Source organism: Aythya marila, assembly GCF_965140915.1.
Source record: "Aythya marila genome assembly, contig: HAP1_HAP1_SCAFFOLD_158, whole genome shotgun sequence".
Lineage (NCBI taxonomy): Eukaryota > Metazoa > Chordata > Aves > Anseriformes > Anatidae > Aythya > Aythya marila.
This window is the reverse complement of record NW_028136675.1, coordinates 612184-633440: the sequence shown is the minus strand read 5'-3', so window position 1 is coordinate 633440 and position 21257 is coordinate 612184. Positions and strand designations below refer to the sequence as shown.

At 55.3% G+C, this 21257-nt stretch overlaps 1 protein-coding gene across 1 annotated transcript in view; it reads left to right on the top strand.

Moving 5' to 3' along the window:
• LOC309891560 (antigen WC1.1-like) overlaps positions 1-21257 on the top strand; it is a gene marked incomplete at both ends in the record, with an annotated part of 315844 nt that overhangs the window by 64818 nt on the left and 229769 nt on the right. The window lies entirely within an intron of this gene.

Genomic DNA, 21257 nt, shown 5'->3' with positions numbered 1-21257 from the left:
TCACCGTCCTGCTTGCAAATAGAACCTGCTGGGTGTGGGTTGGGGCAATCTTACCTGTCCTGGAGAGCGTTGGCAGATCTTCCTCCCAGCTGTCTTCTCAAGGGGAGAGCAGCAAGGTTGTGCCGTGGTCTGGTTCCATCGTTGTGCGTTTCTGGCTGAAAGAGAAGCACCACGAGACAGAGCAGCATCCTCCTGAGACCACAGGCTGCCCCTACTTCTGTGCCCAAGGGTCTCCAGCGACTCACCGAGGCTGTCATTGTTCCATCATCCTGATACAGCAGCCACTCCCATCCTACCCCAATCATATCACCATCCTCCTTGCTGTTAGAACCTGTTAGGTGTGGGTTGGGGAGATCTTAACAGTCCTGGAGAGCATTGGCAGCTCTTCCTTCCAGCTGACTTCTCAAGGGGAGAGCGGCAAGTTTGTGCTGTGGTCTGGTTATATTGCTGTGCGTTTATGGCTGAAAGAGAAGCACCATGAGACAGAGCAGCATTCCTATGTGACCACGGGCAGCCCCTGCCTCTGTGCCCAAGGGTCTCCAATGACTCACCGAGGCTTTTTGTATTTCGTCGTCTCCATTGAGTGGTCACTGCTGTCCTAGCCAGATCGTTTCACCTTCCTGCTTTCTGTGGACAATGGTGGATATGGGTTGGGGCAATGTTACTTGTCCTGGAGAGTGCTGGAAGTTCCTTCCAGATGTCTTCTCAAAGGGAGAGTCGCCACAATTGTGCCGTTGTCTGCTTCCCATCGCTGTGTGTGTCTGGCTTTAATAAGAGAAAGAACAAACGCAGCAGCATCCCCGTGTGACCAGGGGCTGACCCTGCCTCTGTGCCCGATGGACTCGAGCGTCTCACCACGTCAATCCGTCTCCTGTCATCCTGATGGAGCGGTCACTCCCGTCCTGGCCCAAGCGTGTCACTGTCCTGCTTGCAGTTAGAGCCTGGTGGGTGTGGTTTCGGGCAATCTTGCCTGTCCTGAAAAGTGTTGGCAGCTCTTCCTTACAACTGACATCTCAAGGGAAGAGCAGCCAGGATTGTGCAGTGGTCTGGTCCACACTCCGTGTGATTTTGGCTTAAAGAGAAGAAGCATCAAACAGAGCAGCATTCCTCTGTGAACATGGGCAGCCCCTGCCTCTCTGCCCGAGTGTCTCCAGCAAGTCACCGAGGGTGTCATTGTTCTGTCATCCTGATACAACGGCCACTCCCGTCCTACCGCGATCATGTCACCATCCTCCTTGCTGTTAGAACATGGTGGGTGTGGGTTGGGGCAATCTTACCTGTCCTGGAGAGCATTGGCAGCTCTTCCTCCCAGCTGACTTCTCAAGGGGAGAGCGGCCAGGATTGTGCCTTGGTCCGGTTCCATCGCTGTGTGTGTCTGGCTGAAAGAGAAGCAATACGAGACAGAGCAGCATCCCTCTGTGAACATGGGCATACCCTGCCTCTCTACCTGAGCGTCTCCAGTGACTCACCAAAGCCGTCCCTGTCCCATCATCCACATGGAGCAGTCACTGCCCTACTGGCCCGATCATGTCACCATCCTCCTTGCTGTTAGAACCTGGTGGGTGTGGGTTGGGGAAATCTTACCTGTCCTGGAGAGTGTTGGCAGCACTTCTTTACAGCTGACATCTCAAGGGGAGAGCAGCCAGGATTGTGCCGTGGTCTGGTCCAATCACCATGTGATTCTACCTGAAAGAGAAGAAGCACCAAACGGAGCAGCATCCCTTTGTTAAGACGGGCAGCCCCTGCCTCTGTGCCCAAGGGTCTCCAGCAACTCACTGAGGCCGTCCCTGTCCCATCGTCATCATGGAGCACTCACTGCCCTCCTGGCCCGAGTGTGTCACCTTCCTGCTTGCTGTTAGAGGCTGGTGGATGTGGGTTGGGGCGATCTTACCTGTCCTAGGGAGCATTGGCAGCTCTTCCTCCCAGATGAGTGGTCAAGGGCAGAGAGGCCAGGATTGTGCCGTTTCTGGCTGAAAGAGGAAAAGCACCAAATGGAGCAGCAAAGCCCAGCCTGCTGGGCGTTGGCTGGGGAGATCTTAACTGTCATAGAGAGCGCTGGAAGTTCCTTCCAGCTGACTTCTCAAGGGCAGAGAGGCCAGGATTGTGCCTTGGTCTGGTCTCATCGCTGTGTGTGTCTGGCTAAAAGAGAAGAAGCACAAAACAAAGCAGCACCTCCCTGTGACCATGGGCAGCCCCTGCCTCTCTGCTCAAGAGTATCTACCGACTCACCGATGCTGTCTGTGTCCCATCATCCTCATGCAGCGATCACTGCTGTCCTGCCCCCATTCTGACAGCTTCCTGCTTGCTGTGGACCATCGGGGGTGTAGCTTGGGGCGATCTTACCTGTCAGGTAGAGTGTTGAGAGCTCTTCCTTGCTGCTGACTTCTCAAGGGGAGAGTGGCCAGGCGTCTGCTGTGTTTTGGTCCCATCGCGGTGTGAATCTGGCTGCAAAAGGAGAAGCACGAAACGGAGCAGCATCCCCCTGAGAGCACAGGCTGCCCCTACTTCAGTGCCCGAGGGTCTCCAGCGACTCACCAAGGCTGTCATTATACCAGTGTCCTCATACAGCAGCCACTCCCGTCCTTCCCCGATCATGTCACCGTCCTCCTTGCTGTTAGAACCTGGTGGGTGTGGGTTGGGGGGATACTACCTGTTCTGCAGAGTGTTGGCAGCTCTTATTCCAGCTGATTTCTCAAGGGGAGAGTGGCCTGGAGGTTGCTGTGGTTTTGTGCCATCGCTGTGTGATTCTGGCTGAAAGAGAAGAAGCACCAAACAGAGCAGCATCCCTCTCTAAGCACGGGAAGCCCCTTCCTCTGTGCCCGAGGGTCTCCAGTGAGTCACCGAGGCTGTCGGTGTCCCGTCAACCTGATGGAGCAGTCACTCCCGTCCTAACCAGATCGTTTCACCGTCCTGCTTGCAAATAGAACCTGCTGGGTGTGGGTTGGGGCAATCTTACCTGTCCTGGAGAGCGTTGGCAGATCTTCCTCCCAGCTGTCTTCTCAAGGGGAGAGCAGCAAGGTTGTGCCGTGGTCTGGTTCCATCGTTGTGCGTTTCTGGCTGAAAGAGAAGCACCACGAGACAGAGCAGCATCCTCCTGAGACCACAGGCTGCCCCTACTTCTGTGCCCAAGGGTCTCCAGCGACTCACCGAGGCTGTCATTGTTCCATCATCCTGATACAGCAGCCACTCCCATCCTACCCCAATCATATCACCATCCTCCTTGCTGTTAGAACCTGTTAGGTGTGGGTTGGGGAGATCTTAACAGTCCTGGAGAGCATTGGCAGCTCTTCCTTCCAGCTGACTTCTCAAGGGGAGAGCGGCAAGTTTGTGCTGTGGTCTGGTTATATTGCTGTGCGTTTATGGCTGAAAGAGAAGCACCATGAGACAGAGCAGCATTCCTATGTGACCACGGGCAGCCCCTGCCTCTGTGCCCAAGGGTCTCCAATGACTCACCGAGGCTTTTTGTATTTCGTCGTCTCCATTGAGTGGTCACTGCTGTCCTAGCCAGATCGTTTCACCTTCCTGCTTTCTGTGGACAATGGTGGATATGGGTTGGGGCAATGTTACTTGTCCTGGAGAGTGCTGGAAGTTCCTTCCAGATGTCTTCTCAAAGGGAGAGTCGCCACAATTGTGCCGTTGTCTGCTTCCCATCGCTGTGTGTGTCTGGCTTTAATAAGAGAAAGAACAAACGCAGCAGCATCCCCGTGTGACCAGGGGCTGACCCTGCCTCTGTGCCCGATGGACTCGAGCGTCTCACCACGTCAATCCGTCTCCTGTCATCCTGATGGAGCGGTCACTCCCGTCCTGGCCCAAGCGTGTCACTGTCCTGCTTGCAGTTAGAGCCTGGTGGGTGTGGTTTCGGGCAATCTTGCCTGTCCTGAAAAGTGTTGGCAGCTCTTCCTTACAACTGACATCTCAAGGGAAGAGCAGCCAGGATTGTGCAGTGGTCTGGTCCACACTCCGTGTGATTTTGGCTTAAAGAGAAGAAGCATCAAACAGAGCAGCATTCCTCTGTGAACATGGGCAGCCCCTGCCTCTCTGCCCGAGTGTCTCCAGCAAGTCACCGAGGGTGTCATTGTTCTGTCATCCTGATACAACGGCCACTCCCGTCCTACCGCGATCATGTCACCATCCTCCTTGCTGTTAGAACATGGTGGGTGTGGGTTGGGGCAATCTTACCTGTCCTGGAGAGCATTGGCAGCTCTTCCTCCCAGCTGACTTCTCAAGGGGAGAGCGGCCAGGATTGTGCCTTGGTCCGGTTCCATCGCTGTGTGTGTCTGGCTGAAAGAGAAGCAATACGAGACAGAGCAGCATCCCTCTGTGAACATGGGCATACCTTGCCTCTCTACCTGAGCGTCTCCAGTGACTCACCAAAGCCGTCCCTGTCCCATCATCCACATGGAGCAGTCACTGCCCTACTGGCCCGATCATGTCACCATCCTCCTTGCTGTTAGAACCTGGTGGGTGTGGGTTGGGGAAATCTTACCTGTCCTGGAGAGTGTTGGCAGCACTTCTTTACAGCTGACATCTCAAGGGGAGAGCAGCCAGGATTGTGCCGTGGTCTGGTCCAATCACCATGTGATTCTACCTGAAAGAGAAGAAGCACCAAACGGAGCAGCATCCCTTTGTTAAGACGGGCAGCCCCTGCCTCTGTGCCCAAGGGTCTCCAGCAACTCACTGAGGCCGTCCCTGTCCCATCGTCATCATGGAGCACTCACTGCCCTCCTGGCCCGAGTGTGTCACCTTCCTGCTTGCTGTTAGAGGCTGGTGGATGTGGGTTGGGGCGATCTTACCTGTCCTAGGGAGCATTGGCAGCTCTTCCTCCCAGATGAGTGGTCAAGGGCAGAGAGGCCAGGATTGTGCCGTTTCTGGCTGAAAGAGGAAAAGCACCAAATGGAGCAGCAAAGCCCAGCCTGCTGGGCGTTGGCTGGGGAGATCTTAACTGTCATAGAGAGCGCTGGAAGTTCCTTCCAGCTGACTTCTCAAGGGCAGAGAGGCCAGGATTGTGCCTTGGTCTGGTCTCATCGCTGTGTGTGTCTGGCTAAAAGAGAAGAAGCACAAAACAAAGCAGCACCTCCCTGTGACCATGGGCAGCCCCTGCCTCTCTGCTCAAGAGTATCTACCGACTCACCGATGCTGTCTGTGTCCCATCATCCTCATGCAGCGATCACTCCTGTCCTGCCCCCATTCTGACAGCTTCCTGCTTGCTGTGGACCATCGGGGGTGTAGCTTGGGGCGATCTTACCTGTCAGGTAGAGTGTTGAGAGCTCTTCCTTGCTGCTGACTTCTCAAGGGGAGAGTGGCCAGGCGTCTGCTGTGTTTTGGTCCCATCGCGGTGTGAATCTGGCTGCAAAAGGAGAAGCACGAAACGGAGCAGCATCCCCCTGAGAGCACAGGCTGCCCCTACTTCAGTGCCCGAGGGTCTCCAGCGACTCACCAAGGCTGTCATTATACCAGTGTCCTCATACAGCAGCCACTCCCGTCCTTCCCCGATCATGTCACCGTCCTCCTTGCTGTTAGAACCTGGTGGGTGTGGGTTGGGGGGATACTACCTGTTCTGCAGAGTGTTGGCAGCTCTTATTCCAGCTGATTTCTCAAGGGGAGAGTGGCCTGGAGGTTGCTGTGGTTTTGTGCCATCGCTGTGTGATTCTGGCTGAAAGAGAAGAAGCACCAAACAGAGCAGCATCCCTCTCTAAGCACGGGAAGCCCCTTCCTCTGTGCCCGAGGGTCTCCAGTGAGTCACCGAGGCTGTCGGTGTCCCGTCAACCTGATGGAGCAGTCACTCCCGTCCTAACCAGATCGTTTCACCGTCCTGCTTGCAAATAGAACCTGCTGGGTGTGGGTTGGGGCAATCTTACCTGTCCTGGAGAGCGTTGGCAGATCTTCCTCCCAGCTGTCTTCTCAAGGGGAGAGCAGCAAGGTTGTGCCGTGGTCTGGTTCCATCGTTGTGCGTTTCTGGCTGAAAGAGAAGCACCACGAGACAGAGCAGCATCCTCCTGAGACCACAGGCTGCCCCTACTTCTGTGCCCAAGGGTCTCCAGCGACTCACCGAGGCTGTCATTGTTCCATCATCCTGATACAGCAGCCACTCCCATCCTACCCCAATCATATCACCATCCTCCTTGCTGTTAGAACCTGTTAGGTGTGGGTTGGGGAGATCTTAACAGTCCTGGAGAGCATTGGCAGCTCTTCCTTCCAGCTGACTTCTCAAGGGGAGAGCGGCAAGTTTGTGCTGTGGTCTGGTTATATTGCTGTGCGTTTATGGCTGAAAGAGAAGCACCATGAGACAGAGCAGCATTCCTATGTGACCACGGGCAGCCCCTGCCTCTGTGCCCAAGGGTCTCCAATGACTCACCGAGGCTTTTTGTATTTCGTCGTCTCCATTGAGTGGTCACTGCTGTCCTAGCCAGATCGTTTCACCTTCCTGCTTTCTGTGGACAATGGTGGATATGGGTTGGGGCAATGTTACTTGTCCTGGAGAGTGCTGGAAGTTCCTTCCAGATGTCTTCTCAAAGGGAGAGTCGCCACAATTGTGCCGTTGTCTGCTTCCCATCGCTGTGTGTGTCTGGCTTTAATAAGAGAAAGAACAAACGCAGCAGCATCCCCGTGTGACCAGGGGCTGACCCTGCCTCTGTGCCCGATGGACTCGAGCGTCTCACCACGTCAATCCGTCTCCTGTCATCCTGATGGAGCGGTCACTCCCGTCCTGGCCCAAGCGTGTCACTGTCCTGCTTGCAGTTAGAGCCTGGTGGGTGTGGTTTCGGGCAATCTTGCCTGTCCTGAAAAGTGTTGGCAGCTCTTCCTTACAACTGACATCTCAAGGGAAGAGCAGCCAGGATTGTGCAGTGGTCTGGTCCACACTCCATGTGATTTTGGCTGAAAGAGAAGAAGCATCAAACAGAGCAGCATTCCTCTGTGAACATGGGCAGCCCCTGCCTCTCTGCCCGAGTGTCTCCAGCAAGTCACCGAGGCTGTCATTGTTCTGTCATCCTGATACAACGGCCACTCCCGTCCTACCGCGATCATGTCACCGTCCTCCTTGCTGTTAGAACATGGTGGGTGTGGGTTGGGGCAATCTTACCTGTCCTAGAGAGCATTGGCAGCTCTTCCTCCCAGCTGACTTCTCAAGGGGAGAGCGGCCAGGATTGTGCCTTGGTCCGGTTCCATCGCTGTGTGTGTCTGGCTGAAAGAGAAGCAATACGAGACAGAGCAGCATCCCTCTGTGAACATGGGCATACCCTGCCTCTCTACCTGAGCGTCTCCAGTGACTCACCAAAGCAGTCCCTGTCCCATCATCCACATGGAGCAGTCACTGCCCTACTGGCCCGATCATGTCACCATCCTCCTTGCTGTTAGAACATGGTGGGTGTGGGTTGGGGAAATCTTACCTGTCCTGGAGAGTGTTGGCAGCACTTCTTTACAGCTGACATCTCAAGGGGAGAGCAGCCAGGATTGTGCCGTGGTCTGGTCCAATCACCATGTGATTCTACCTGAAAGAGAAGAAGCACCAAACGGAGCAGCATCCCTTTGTTAAGACGGGCAGCCCCTGCCTCTGTGCCCAAGGGTCTCCAGCAACTCACTGAGGCCGTCCCTGTCCCATCGTCCTCATGGAGCAGTCACTGCCCTCCTGGCCCGAGTGTGTCACCTTCCTGCTTGCTGTTAGAGGCTGGTGGATGTGGGTTGGGGCGATCTTACCTGTCCTAGGGAGCATTGGCAGCTCTTCCTCCCAGATGAGTGGTCGAGGGCAGAGAGGCCAGGATTGTGCCGTTTCTGGCTGAAAGAGGAAAAGCACCAAATGGAGCAGCAATGCCCAGCATGCTGGGCCTTGGTTGGGGAGATCTTAACTGTCATAGAGAGCGCTGGAAGTTCCTTCCAGCTGACTTCTCAAGGGCAGAGAGGCCAGGATTGTGCCTTGGTCTGGTCTCATCGCTGTGTGTGTCTGGCTGAAAGAGAAGAAGCACAAAACAAAGCAGCACCTCCCTGTGACCATGGGCAGCCCCTGACTCTCTGCTCAAGAGTATCTACCGACTCACCGATGCTGTCTGTGTCCCATCATCCTCATGCAGCGATCACTGCTGTCCTGCCCCCATTCTGACAGCTTCCTGCTTGCTGTGGACCATCGGGGGTGTAGCTTGGGGCGATCTTACCTGTCAGGTAGAGTGTTGAGAGCTCTTCCTTCCTGCTGACTTCTCAAGGGGAGAGTGGCCAGGCGTCTGCTGTGTTTTGGTCCCATCGCGGTGTGAATCTGGCTACAAAAGGAGAAGCACAAAACGGAGCAGCATCCCCCTGAGAGCACAGGCTGCCCCTACTTCAGTGCCCGAGGGTCTCCAGCGACTCACCAAGGCTGTCATTATACCAGTGTCCTCATACAGCAGCCACTCCCGTCCTTCCCCGATCATGTCACCGTCCTCCTTGCTGTTAGAACCTGGTGGGTGTGGGTTGGGGGGATACTACCTGTTCTGCAGAGTGTTGGCAGCTCTTATTCCAGCTGATTTCTCAAGGGGAGAGTGGCCTGGAGGTTGCTGTGGTTTTGTGCCATCGCTGTGTGATTCTGGCTGAAAGAGAAGAAGCACCAAACAGAGCAGCATCCCTCTCTAAGCACGGGAAGCCCCTTCCTCTGTGCCCGAGGGTCTCCAGTGAGTCACCGAGGCTGTCGGTGTCCCGTCAACCTGATGGAGCAGTCACTCCCGTCCTAACCAGATCGTTTCACCGTCCTGCTTGCAAATAGAACCTGCTGGGTGTGGGTTGGGGCAATCTTACCTGTCCTGGAGAGCGTTGGCAGATCTTCCTCCCAGCTGTCTTCTCAAGGGGAGAGCAGCAAGGTTGTGCCGTGGTCTGGTTCCATCGTTGTGCGTTTCTGGCTGAAAGAGAAGCACCACGAGACAGAGCAGCATCCTCCTGAGACCACAGGCTGCCCCTACTTCTGTGCCCAAGGGTCTCCAGCGACTCACCGAGGCTGTCATTGTTCCATCATCCTGATACAGCAGCCACTCCCATCCTACCCCAATCATATCACCATCCTCCTTGCTGTTAGAACCTGTTAGGTGTGGGTTGGGGAGATCTTAACAGTCCTGGAGAGCATTGGCAGCTCTTCCTTCCAGCTGACTTCTCAAGGGGAGAGCGGCAAGTTTGTGCTGTGGTCTGGTTATATTGCTGTGCGTTTATGGCTGAAAGAGAAGCACCATGAGACAGAGCAGCATTCCTATGTGACCACGGGCAGCCCCTGCCTCTGTGCCCAAGGGTCTCCAATGACTCACCGAGGCTTTTTGTATTTCGTCGTCTCCATTGAGTGGTCACTGCTGTCCTAGCCAGATCGTTTCACCTTCCTGCTTTCTGTGGACAATGGTGGATATGGGTTGGGGCAATGTTACTTGTCCTGGAGAGTGCTGGAAGTTCCTTCCAGATGTCTTCTCAAAGGGAGAGTCGCCACAATTGTGCCGTTGTCTGCTTCCCATCGCTGTGTGTGTCTGGCTTTAATAAGAGAAAGAACAAACGCAGCAGCATCCCCGTGTGACCAGGGGCTGACCCTGCCTCTGTGCCCGATGGACTCGAGCGTCTCACCACGTCAATCCGTCTCCTGTCATCCTGATGGAGCGGTCACTCCCGTCCTGGCCCAAGCGTGTCACTGTCCTGCTTGCAGTTAGAGCCTGGTGGGTGTGGTTTCGGGCAATCTTGCCTGTCCTGAAAAGTGTTGGCAGCTCTTCCTTACAACTGACATCTCAAGGGAAGAGCAGCCAGGATTGTGCAGTGGTCTGGTCCACACTCCATGTGATTTTGGCTGAAAGAGAAGAAGCATCAAACAGAGCAGCATTCCTCTGTGAACATGGGCAGCCCGTGCCTCTCTGCCCGAGTGTCTCCAGCAAGTCACCGAGGCTGTCATTGTTCTGTCATCCTGATACAACGGCCACTCCCGTCCTACCGCGATCATGTCACCGTCCTCCTTGCTGTTAGAACATGGTGGGTGTGGGTTGGGGCAATCTTACCTGTCCTGGAGAGCATTGGCAGCTCTTCCTCCCAGCTGACTTCTCAAGGGGAGAGCGGCCAGGATTGTGCCTTGGTCCGGTTCCATCGCTGTGTGTGTCTGGCTGAAAGAGAAGCAATACGAGACAGAGCAGCATCCCTCTGTGAACATGGGCATACCCTGCCTCTCTACCTGAGCGTCTCCAGTGACTCACCAAAGCCGTCCCTGTCCCATCATCCACATGGAGCAGTCACTGCCCTACTGGCCCGATCATGTCACCATCCTCCTTGCTGTTAGAACCTGGTGGGTGTGGGTTGGGGAAATCTTACCTGTCCTGGAGAGTGTTGGCAGCACTTCTTTACAGCTGACATCTCAAGGGGAGAGCAGCCAGGATTGTGCCGTGGTCTGGTCCAATCACCATGTGATTCTACCTGAAAGAGAAGAAGCACCAAACGGAGCAGCATCCCTTTGTTAAGACGGGCAGCCCCTGCCTCTGTGCCCAAGGGTCTCCAGCAACTCACTGAGGCCGTCCCTGTCCCATCGTCATCATGGAGCACTCACTGCCCTCCTGGCCCGAGTGTGTCACCTTCCTGCTTGCTGTTAGAGGCTGGTGGATGTGGGTTGGGGCGATCTTACCTGTCCTAGGGAGCATTGGCAGCTCTTCCTCCCAGATGAGTGGTCAAGGGCAGAGAGGCCAGGATTGTGCCGTTTCTGGCTGAAAGAGGAAAAGCACCAAATGGAGCAGCAAAGCCCAGCCTGCTGGGCGTTGGCTGGGGAGATCTTAACTGTCATAGAGAGCGCTGGAAGTTCCTTCCAGCTGACTTCTCAAGGGCAGAGAGGCCAGGATTGTGCCTTGGTCTGGTCTCATCGCTGTGTGTGTCTGGCTAAAAGAGAAGAAGCACAAAACAAAGCAGCACCTCCCTGTGACCATGGGCAGCCCCTGCCTCTCTGCTCAAGAGTATCTACCGACTCACCGATGCTGTCTGTGTCCCATCATCCTCATGCAGCGATCACTGCTGTCCTGCCCCCATTCTGACAGCTTCCTGCTTGCTGTGGACCATCGGGGGTGTAGCTTGGGGCGATCTTACCTGTCAGGTAGAGTGTTGAGAGCTCTTCCTTGCTGCTGACTTCTCAAGGGGAGAGTGGCCAGGCGTCTGCTGTGTTTTGGTCCCATCGCGGTGTGAATCTGGCTGCAAAAGGAGAAGCACGAAACGGAGCAGCATCCCCCTGAGAGCACAGGCTGCCCCTACTTCAGTGCCCGAGGGTCTCCAGCGACTCACCAAGGCTGTCATTATACCAGTGTCCTCATACAGCAGCCACTCCCGTCCTTCCCCGATCATGTCACCGTCCTCCTTGCTGTTAGAACCTGGTGGGTGTGGGTTGGGGGGATACTACCTGTTCTGCAGAGTGTTGGCAGCTCTTATTCCAGCTGATTTCTCAAGGGGAGAGTGGCCTGGAGGTTGCTGTGGTTTTGTGCCATCGCTGTGTGATTCTGGCTGAAAGAGAAGAAGCACCAAACAGAGCAGCATCCCTCTCTAAGCACGGGAAGCCCCTTCCTCTGTGCCCGAGGGTCTCCAGTGAGTCACCGAGGCTGTCGGTGTCCCGTCAACCTGATGGAGCAGTCACTCCCGTCCTAACCAGATCGTTTCACCGTCCTGCTTGCAAATAGAACCTGCTGGGTGTGGGTTGGGGCAATCTTACCTGTCCTGGAGAGCGTTGGCAGATCTTCCTCCCAGCTGTCTTCTCAAGGGGAGAGCAGCAAGGTTGTGCCGTGGTCTGGTTCCATCGTTGTGCGTTTCTGGCTGAAAGAGAAGCACCACGAGACAGAGCAGCATCCTCCTGAGACCACAGGCTGCCCCTACTTCTGTGCCCAAGGGTCTCCAGCGACTCACCGAGGCTGTCATTGTTCCATCATCCTGATACAGCAGCCACTCCCATCCTACCCCAATCATATCACCATCCTCCTTGCTGTTAGAACCTGTTAGGTGTGGGTTGGGGAGATCTTAACAGTCCTGGAGAGCATTGGCAGCTCTTCCTTCCAGCTGACTTCTCAAGGGGAGAGCGGCAAGTTTGTGCTGTGGTCTGGTTATATTGCTGTGCGTTTATGGCTGAAAGAGAAGCACCATGAGACAGAGCAGCATTCCTATGTGACCACGGGCAGCCCCTGCCTCTGTGCCCAAGGGTCTCCAATGACTCACCGAGGCTTTTTGTATTTCGTCGTCTCCATTGAGTGGTCACTGCTGTCCTAGCCAGATCGTTTCACCTTCCTGCTTTCTGTGGACAATGGTGGATATGGGTTGGGGCAATGTTACTTGTCCTGGAGAGTGCTGGAAGTTCCTTCCAGATGTCTTCTCAAAGGGAGAGTCGCCACAATTGTGCCGTTGTCTGCTTCCCATCGCTGTGTGTGTCTGGCTTTAATAAGAGAAAGAACAAACGCAGCAGCATCCCCGTGTGACCAGGGGCTGACCCTGCCTCTGTGCCCGATGGACTCGAGCGTCTCACCACGTCAATCCGTCTCCTGTCATCCTGATGGAGCGGTCACTCCCGTCCTGGCCCAAGCGTGTCACTGTCCTGCTTGCAGTTAGAGCCTGGTGGGTGTGGTTTCGGGCAATCTTGCCTGTCCTGAAAAGTGTTGGCAGCTCTTCCTTACAACTGACATCTCAAGGGAAGAGCAGCCAGGATTGTGCAGTGGTCTGGTCCACACTCCATGTGATTTTGGCTGAAAGAGAAGAAGCATCAAACAGAGCAGCATTCCTCTGTGAACATGGGCAGCCCGTGCCTCTCTGCCCGAGTGTCTCCAGCAAGTCACCGAGGCTGTCATTGTTCTGTCATCCTGATACAACGGCCACTCCCGTCCTACCGCGATCATGTCACCGTCCTCCTTGCTGTTAGAACATGGTGGGTGTGGGTTGGGGCAATCTTACCTGTCCTGGAGAGCATTGGCAGCTCTTCCTCCCAGCTGACTTCTCAAGGGGAGAGCGGCCAGGATTGTGCCTTGGTCCGGTTCCATCGCTGTGTGTGTCTGGCTGAAAGAGAAGCAATACGAGACAGAGCAGCATCCCTCTGTGAACATGGGCATACCCTGCCTCTCTACCTGAGCGTCTCCAGTGACTCACCAAAGCAGTCCCTGTCCCATCATCCACATGGAGCAGTCACTGCCCTACTGGCCCGATCATGTCACCATCCTCCTTGCTGTTAGAACATGGTGGGTGTGGGTTGGGGAAATCTTACCTGTCCTGGAGAGTGTTGGCAGCACTTCTTTACAGCTGACATCTCAAGGGGAGAGCAGCCAGGATTGTGCCGTGGTCTGGTCCAATCACCATGTGATTCTACCTGAAAGAGAAGAAGCACCAAACGGAGCAGCATCCCTTTGTTAAGACGGGCAGCCCCTGCCTCTGTGCCCAAGGGTCTCCAGCAACTCACTGAGGCCGTCCCTGTCCCATCGTCCTCATGGAGCAGTCACTGCCCTCCTGGCCCGAGTGTGTCACCTTCCTGCTTGCTGTTAGAGGCTGGTGGATGTGGGTTGGGGCGATCTTACCTGTCCTAGGGAGCATTGGCAGCTCTTCCTCCCAGATGAGTGGTCGAGGGCAGAGAGTCCAGGATTGTGCCGTTTCTGGCTGAAAGAGGAAAAGCACCAAATGGAGCAGCAATGCCCAGCATGCTGGGCCTTGGTTGGGGAGATCTTAACTGTCATAGAGAGCGCTGGAAGTTCCTTCCAGCTGACTTCTCAAGGGCAGAGAGGCCAGGATTGTGCCTTGGTCTGGTCTCATCGCTGTGTGTGTCTGGCTGAAAGAGAAGAAGCACAAAACAAAGCAGCACCTCCCTGTGACCATGGGCAGCCCCTGACTCTCTGCTCAAGAGTATCTACCGACTCACCGATGCTGTCTGTGTCCCATCATCCTCATGCAGCGATCACTGCTGTCCTGCCCCCATTCTGACAGCTTCCTGCTTGCTGTGGACCATCGGGGGTGTAGCTTGGGGCGATCTTACCTGTCAGGTAGAGTGTTGAGAGCTCTTCCTTCCTGCTGACTTCTCAAGGGGAGAGTGGCCAGGCGTCTGCTGTGTTTTGGTCCCATCGCGGTGTGAATCTGGCTGCAAAAGGAGAAGCACGAAACGGAGCAGCATCCCCCTGAGAGCACAGGCTGCCCCTACTTCAGTGCCCGAGGGTCTCCAGCGACTCACCAAGGCTGTCATTATACCAGTGTCCTCATACAGCAGCCACTCCCGTCCTTCCCCGATCATGTCACCGTCCTCCTTGCTGTTAGAACCTGGTGGGTGTGGGTTGGGGGGATACTACCTGTTCTGCAGAGTGTTGGCAGCTCTTATTCCAGCTGATTTCTCAAGGGGAGAGTGGCCTGGAGGTTGCTGTGGTTTTGTGCCATCGCTGTGTGATTCTGGCTGAAAGAGAAGAAGCACCAAACAGAGCAGCATCCCTCTCTAAGCACGGGAAGCCCCTTCCTCTGTGCCCGAGGGTCTCCAGTGAGTCACCGAGGCTGTCGGTGTCCCGTCAACCTGATGGAGCAGTCACTCCCGTCCTAACCAGATCGTTTCACCGTCCTGCTTGCAAATAGAACCTGCTGGGTGTGGGTTGGGGCAATCTTACCTGTCCTGGAGAGCGTTGGCAGATCTTCCTCCCAGCTGTCTTCTCAAGGGGAGAGCAGCAAGGTTGTGCCGTGGTCTGGTTCCATCGTTGTGCGTTTCTGGCTGAAAGAGAAGCACCACGAGACAGAGCAGCATCCTCCTGAGACCACAGGCTGCCCCTACTTCTGTGCCCAAGGGTCTCCAGCGACTCACCGAGGCTGTCATTGTTCCATCATCCTGATACAGCAGCCACTCCCATCCTACCCCAATCATATCACCATCCTCCTTGCTGTTAGAACCTGTTAGGTGTGGGTTGGGGAGATCTTAACAGTCCTGGAGAGCATTGGCAGCTCTTCCTTCCAGCTGACTTCTCAAGGGGAGAGCGGCAAGTTTGTGCTGTGGTCTGGTTATATTGCTGTGCGTTTATGGCTGAAAGAGAAGCACCATGAGACAGAGCAGCATTCCTATGTGACCACGGGCAGCCCCTGCCTCTGTGCCCAAGGGTCTCCAATGACTCACCGAGGCTTTTTGTATTTCGTCGTCTCCATTGAGTGGTCACTGCTGTCCTAGCCAGATCGTTTCACCTTCCTGCTTTCTGTGGACAATGGTGGATATGGGTTGGGGCAATGTTACTTGTCCTGGAGAGTGCTGGAAGTTCCTTCCAGATGTCTTCTCAAAGGGAGAGTCGCCACAATTGTGCCGTTGTCTGCTTCCCATCGCTGTGTGTGTCTGGCTTTAATAAGAGAAAGAACAAACGCAGCAGCATCCCCGTGTGACCAGGGGCTGACCCTGCCTCTGTGCCCGATGGACTCGAGCGTCTCACCACGTCAATCCGTCTCCTGTCATCCTGATGGAGCGGTCACTCCCGTCCTGGCCCAAGCGTGTCACTGTCCTGCTTGCAGTTAGAGCCTGGTGGGTGTGGTTTCGGGCAATCTTGCCTGTCCTGAAAAGTGTTGGCAGCTCTTCCTTACAACTGACATCTCAAGGGAAGAGCAGCCAGGATTGTGCAGTGGTCTGGTCCACACTCCGTGTGATTTTGGCTTAAAGAGAAGAAGCATCAAACAGAGCAGCATTCCTCTGTGAACATGGGCAGCCCCTGCCTCTCTGCCCGAGTGTCTCCAGCAAGTCACCGAGGGTGTCATTGTTCTGTCATCCTGATACAACGGCCACTCCCGTCCTACCGCGATCATGTCACCATCCTCCTTGCTGTTAGAACATGGTGGGTGTGGGTTGGGGCAATCTTACCTGTCCTGGAGAGCATTGGCAGCTCTTCCTCCCAGCTGACTTCTCAAGGGGAGAGCGGCCAGGATTGTGCCTTGGTCCGGTTCCATCGCTGTGTGTGTCTGGCTGAAAGAGAAGCAATACGAGACAGAGCAGCATCCCTCTGTGAACATGGGCATACCCTGCCTCTCTACCTGAGCGTCTCCAGTGACTCACCAAAGCCGTCCCTGTCCCATCATCCACATGGAGCAGTCACTGCCCTACTGGCCCGATCATGTCACCATCCTCCTTGCTGTTAGAACCTGGTGGGTGTGGGTTGGGGAAATCTTACCTGTCCTGGAGAGTGTTGGCAGCACTTCTTTACAGCTGACATCTCAAGGGGAGAGCAGCCAGGATTGTGCCGTGGTCTGGTCCAATCACCATGTGATTCTACCTGAAAGAGAAGAAGCACCAAACGGAGCAGCATCCCTTTGTTAAGACGGGCAGCCCCTGCCTCTGTGCCCAAGGGTCTCCAGCAACTCACTGAGGCCGTCCCTGTCCCATCGTCATCATGGAGCACTCACTGCCCTCCTGGCCCGAGTGTGTCACCTTCCTGCTTGCTGTTAGAGGCTGGTGGATGTGGGTTGGGGCGATCTTACCTGTCCTAGGGAGCATTGGCAGCTCTTCCTCCCAGATGAGTGGTCAAGGGCAGAGAGGCCAGGATTGTGCCGTTTCTGGCTGAAAGAGGAAAAGCACCAAATGGAGCAGCAAAGCCCAGCCTGCTGGGCGTTGGCTGGGGAGATCTTAACTGTCATAGAGAGCGCTGGAAGTTCCTTCCAGCTGACTTCTCAAGGGCAGAGAGGCCAGGATTGTGCCTTGGTCTGGTCTCATCGCTGTGTGTGTCTGGCTAAAAGAGAAGAAGCACAAAACAAAGCAGCACCTCCCTGTGACCATGGGCAGCCCCTGCCTCTCTGCTCAAGAGTATCTACCGACTCACCGATGCTGTCTGTGTCCCATCATCCTCATGCAGCGATCACTCCTGTCCTGCCCCCATTCTGACAGCTTCCTGCTTGCTGTGGACCATCGGGGGTGTAGCTTGGGGCGATCTTACCTGTCAGGTAGAGTGTTGAGAGCTCTTCCTTGCTGCTGACTTCTCAAGGGGAGAGTGGCCAGGCGTCTGCTGTGTTTTGGTCCCATCGCGGTGTGAATCTGGCTGCAAAAGGAGAAGCACGAAACGGAGCAGCATCCCCCTGAGAGCACAGGCTGCCCCTACTTCAGTGCCCGAGGGTCTCCAGCGACTCACCAAGGCTGTCATTATACCAGTGTCCTCATACAGCAGCCACTCCCGTCCTTCCCCGATCATGTCACCGTCCTCCTTGCTGTTAGAACCTGGTGGGTGTGGGTTGGGGGGATACTACCTGTTCTGCAGAGTGTTGGCAGCTCTTATTCCAGCTGATTTCTCAAGGGGAGAGTGGCCTGGAGGTTGCTGTGGTTTTGTGCCATCGCTGTGTGATTCTGGCTGAAAGAGAAGAAGCACCAAACAGAGCAGCATCCCTCTCTAAGCACGGGAAGCCCCTTCCTCTGTGCCCGAGGGTCTCCAGTGAGTCACCGAGGCTGTCGGTGTCCCGTCAACCTGATGGAGCAGTCACTCCCGTCCTAACCAGATCGTTTCACCGTCCTGCTTGCAAATAGAACCTGCTGGGTGTGGGTTGGGGCAATCTTACCTGTCCTGGAGAGCGTTGGCAGATCTTCCTCCCAGCTGTCTTCTCAAGGGGAGAGCAGCAAGGTTGTGCCGTGGTCTGGTTCCATCGTTGTGCGTTTCTGGCTGAAAGAGAAGCACCACGAGACAGAGCAGCATCCTCCTGAGACCACAGGCTGCCCCTACTTCTGTGCCCAAGGGTCTCCAGCGACTCACCGAGGCTGTCATTGTTCCATCATCCTGATACAGCAGCCACTCCCATCCTACCCCAATCATATCACCATCCTCCTTGCTGTTAGAACCTGTTAGGTGTGGGTTGGGGAGATCTTAACAGTCCTGGAGAGCATTGGCAGCTCTTCCTTCCAGCTGACTTCTCAAGGGGAGAGCGGCAAGTTTGTGCTGTGGTCTGGTTATATTGCTGTGCGTTTATGGCTGAAAGAGAAGCACCATGAGACAGAGCAGCATTCCTATGTGACCACGGGCAGCCCCTGCCTCTGTGCCCAAGGGTCTCCAATGACTCACCGAGGCTTTTTGTATTTCGTCGTCTCCATTGAGTGGTCACTGCTGTCCTAGCCAGATCGTTTCACCTTCCTGCTTTCTGTGGACAATGGTGGATATGGGTTGGGGCAATGTTACTTGTCCTGGAGAGTGCTGGAAGTTCCTTCCAGATGTCTTCTCAAAGGGAGAGTCGCCACAATTGTGCCGTTGTCTGCTTCCCATCGCTGTGTGTGTCTGGCTTTAATAAGAGAAAGAACAAACGCAGCAGCATCCCCGTGTGACCAGGGGCTGACCCTGCCTCTGTGCCCGATGGACTCGAGCGTCTCACCACGTCAATCCGTCTCCTGTCATCCTGATGGAGCGGTCACTCCCGTCCTGGCCCAAGCGTGTCACTGTCCTGCTTGCAGTTAGAGCCTGGTGGGTGTGGTTTCGGGCAATCTTGCCTGTCCTGAAAAGTGTTGGCAGCTCTTCCTTACAACTGACATCTCAAGGGAAGAGCAGCCAGGATTGTGCAGTGGTCTGGTCCACACTCCATGTGATTTTGGCTGAAAGAGAAGAAGCATCAAACAGAGCAGCATTCCTCTGTGAACATGGGCAGCCCGTGCCTCTCTGCCCGAGTGTCTCCAGCAAGTCACCGAGGCTGTCATTGTTCTGTCATCCTGATACAACGGCCACTCCCGTCCTACCGCGATCATGTCACCGTCCTCCTTGCTGTTAGAACATGGTGGGTGTGGGTTGGGGCAATCTTACCTGTCCTAGAGAGCATTGGCAGCTCTTCCTCCCAGCTGACTTCTCAAGGGGAGAGCGGCCAGGATTGTGCCTTGGTCCGGTTCCATCGCTGTGTGTGTCTGGCTGAAAGAGAAGCAATACGAGACAGAGCAGCATCCCTCTGTGAACATGGGCATACCCTGCCTCTCTACCTGAGCGTCTCCAGTGACTCACCAAAGCAGTCCCTGTCCCATCATCCACATGGAGCAGTCACTGCCCTACTGGCCCGATCATGTCACCATCCTCCTTGCTGTTAGAACATGGTGGGTGTGGGTTGGGGAAATCTTACCTGTCCTGGAGAGTGTTGGCAGCACTTCTTTACAGCTGACATCTCAAGGGGAGAGCAGCCAGGATTGTGCCGTGGTCTGGTCCAATCACCATGTGATTCTACCTGAAAGAGAAGAAGCACCAAACGGAGCAGCATCCCTTTGTTAAGACGGGCAGCCCCTGCCTCTGTGCCCAAGGGTCTCCAGCAACTCACTGAGGCCGTCCCTGTCCCATCGTCCTCATGGAGCAGTCACTGCCCTCCTGGCCCGAGTGTGTCACCTTCCTGCTTGCTGTTAGAGGCTGGTGGATGTGGGTTGGGGCGATCTTACCTGTCCTAGGGAGCATTGGCAGCTCTTCCTCCCAGATGAGTGGTCGAGGGCAGAGAGGCCAGGATTGTGCCGTTTCTGGCTGAAAGAGGAAAAGCACCAAATGGAGCAGCAATGCCCAGCATGCTGGGCCTTGGTTGGGGAGATCTTAACTGTCATAGAGAGCGCTGGAAGTTCCTTCCAGCTGACTTCTCAAGGGCAGAGAGGCCAGGATTGTGCCTTGGTCTGGTCTCATCGCTGTGTGTGTCTGGCTGAAAGAGAAGAAGCACAAAACAAAGCAGCACCTCCCTGTGACCATGGGCAGCCCCTGACTCTCTGCTCAAGAGTATCTACCGACTCACCGATGCTGTCTGTGTCCCATCATCCTCATGCAGCGATCACTGCTGTCCTGCCCCCATTCTGACAGCTTCCTGCTTGCTGTGGACCATCGGGGGTGTAGCTTGGGGCGATCTTACCTGTCAGGTAGAGTGTTGAGAGCTCTTCCTTCCTGCTGACTTCTCAAGGGGAGAGTGGCCAGGCGTCTGCTGTGTTTTGGTCCCATCGCGGTGTGAATCTGGCTACAAAAGGAGAAGCACAAAACGGAGCAGCATCCCCCTGAGAGCACAGGCTGCCCCTACTTCAGTGCCCGAGGGTCTCCAGCGACTCACCAAGGCTGTCATTATACCAGTGTCCTCATACAGCAGCCACTCCCGTCCTTCCCCGATCATGTCACCGTCCTCCTTGCTGTTAGAACCTGGTGGGTGTGGGTTGGGGGGATACTACCTGTTCTGCAGAGTGTTGGCAGCTCTTATTCCAGCTGATTTCTCAAGGGGAGAGTGGCCTGGAGGTTGCTGTGGTTTTGTGCCATCGCTGTGTGATTCTGGCTGAAAGAGAAGAAGCACCAAACAGAGCAGCATCCCTCTCTAAGCACGGGAAGCCCCTTCCTCTGTGCCCGAGGGTCTCCAGTGAGTCACCGAGGCTGTCGGTGTCCCGTCAACCTGATGGAGCAGTCACTCCCGTCCTAACCAGATCGTTTCACCGTCCTGCTTGCAAATAGAACCTGCTGGGTGTGGGTTGGGGCAATCTTACCTGTCCTGGAGAGCGTTGGCAGATCTTCCTCCCAGCTGTCTTCTCAAGGGGAGAGCAGCAAGGTTGTGCCGTGGTCTGGTTCCATCGTTGTGCGTTTCTGGCTGAAAGAGAAGCACCACGAGACAGAGCAGCATCCTCCTGAGACCACAGGCTGCCCCTACTTCTGTGCCCAAGGGTCTCCAGCGACTCACCGAGGCTGTCATTGTTCCATCATCCTGATACAGCAGCCACTCCCATCCTACCCCAATCATATCACCATCCTCCTTGCTGTTAGAACCTGTTAGGTGTGGGTTGGGGAGATCTTAACAGTCCTGGAGAGCATTGGCAGCTCTTCCTTCCAGCTGACTTCTCAAGGGGAGAGCGGCAAGTTTGTGCTGTGGTCTGGTTATATTGCTGTGCGTTTATGGCTGAAAGAGAAGCACCATGAGACAGAGCAGCATTCCTATGTGACCACGGGCAGCCCCTGCCTCTGTGCCCAAGGGTCTCCAATGACTCACCGAGGCTTTTTGTATTTCGTCGTCTCCATTGAGTGGTCACTGCTGTCCTAGCCAGATCGTTTCACCTTCCTGCTTTCTGTGGACAATGGTGGATATGGGTTGGGGCAATGTTACTTGTCCTGGAGAGTGCTGGAAGTTCCTTCCAGATGTCTTCTCAAAGGGAGAGTCGCCACAATTGTGCCGTTGTCTGCTTCCCATCGCTGTGTGTGTCTGGCTTTAATAAGAGAAAGAACAAACGCAGCAGCATCCCCGTGTGACCAGGGGCTGACCCTGCCTCTGTGCCCGATGGACTCGAGCGTCTCACCACGTCAATCCGTCTCCTGTCATCCTGATGGAGCGGTCACTCCCGTCCTGGCCCAAGCGTGTCACTGTCCTGCTTGCAGTTAGAGCCT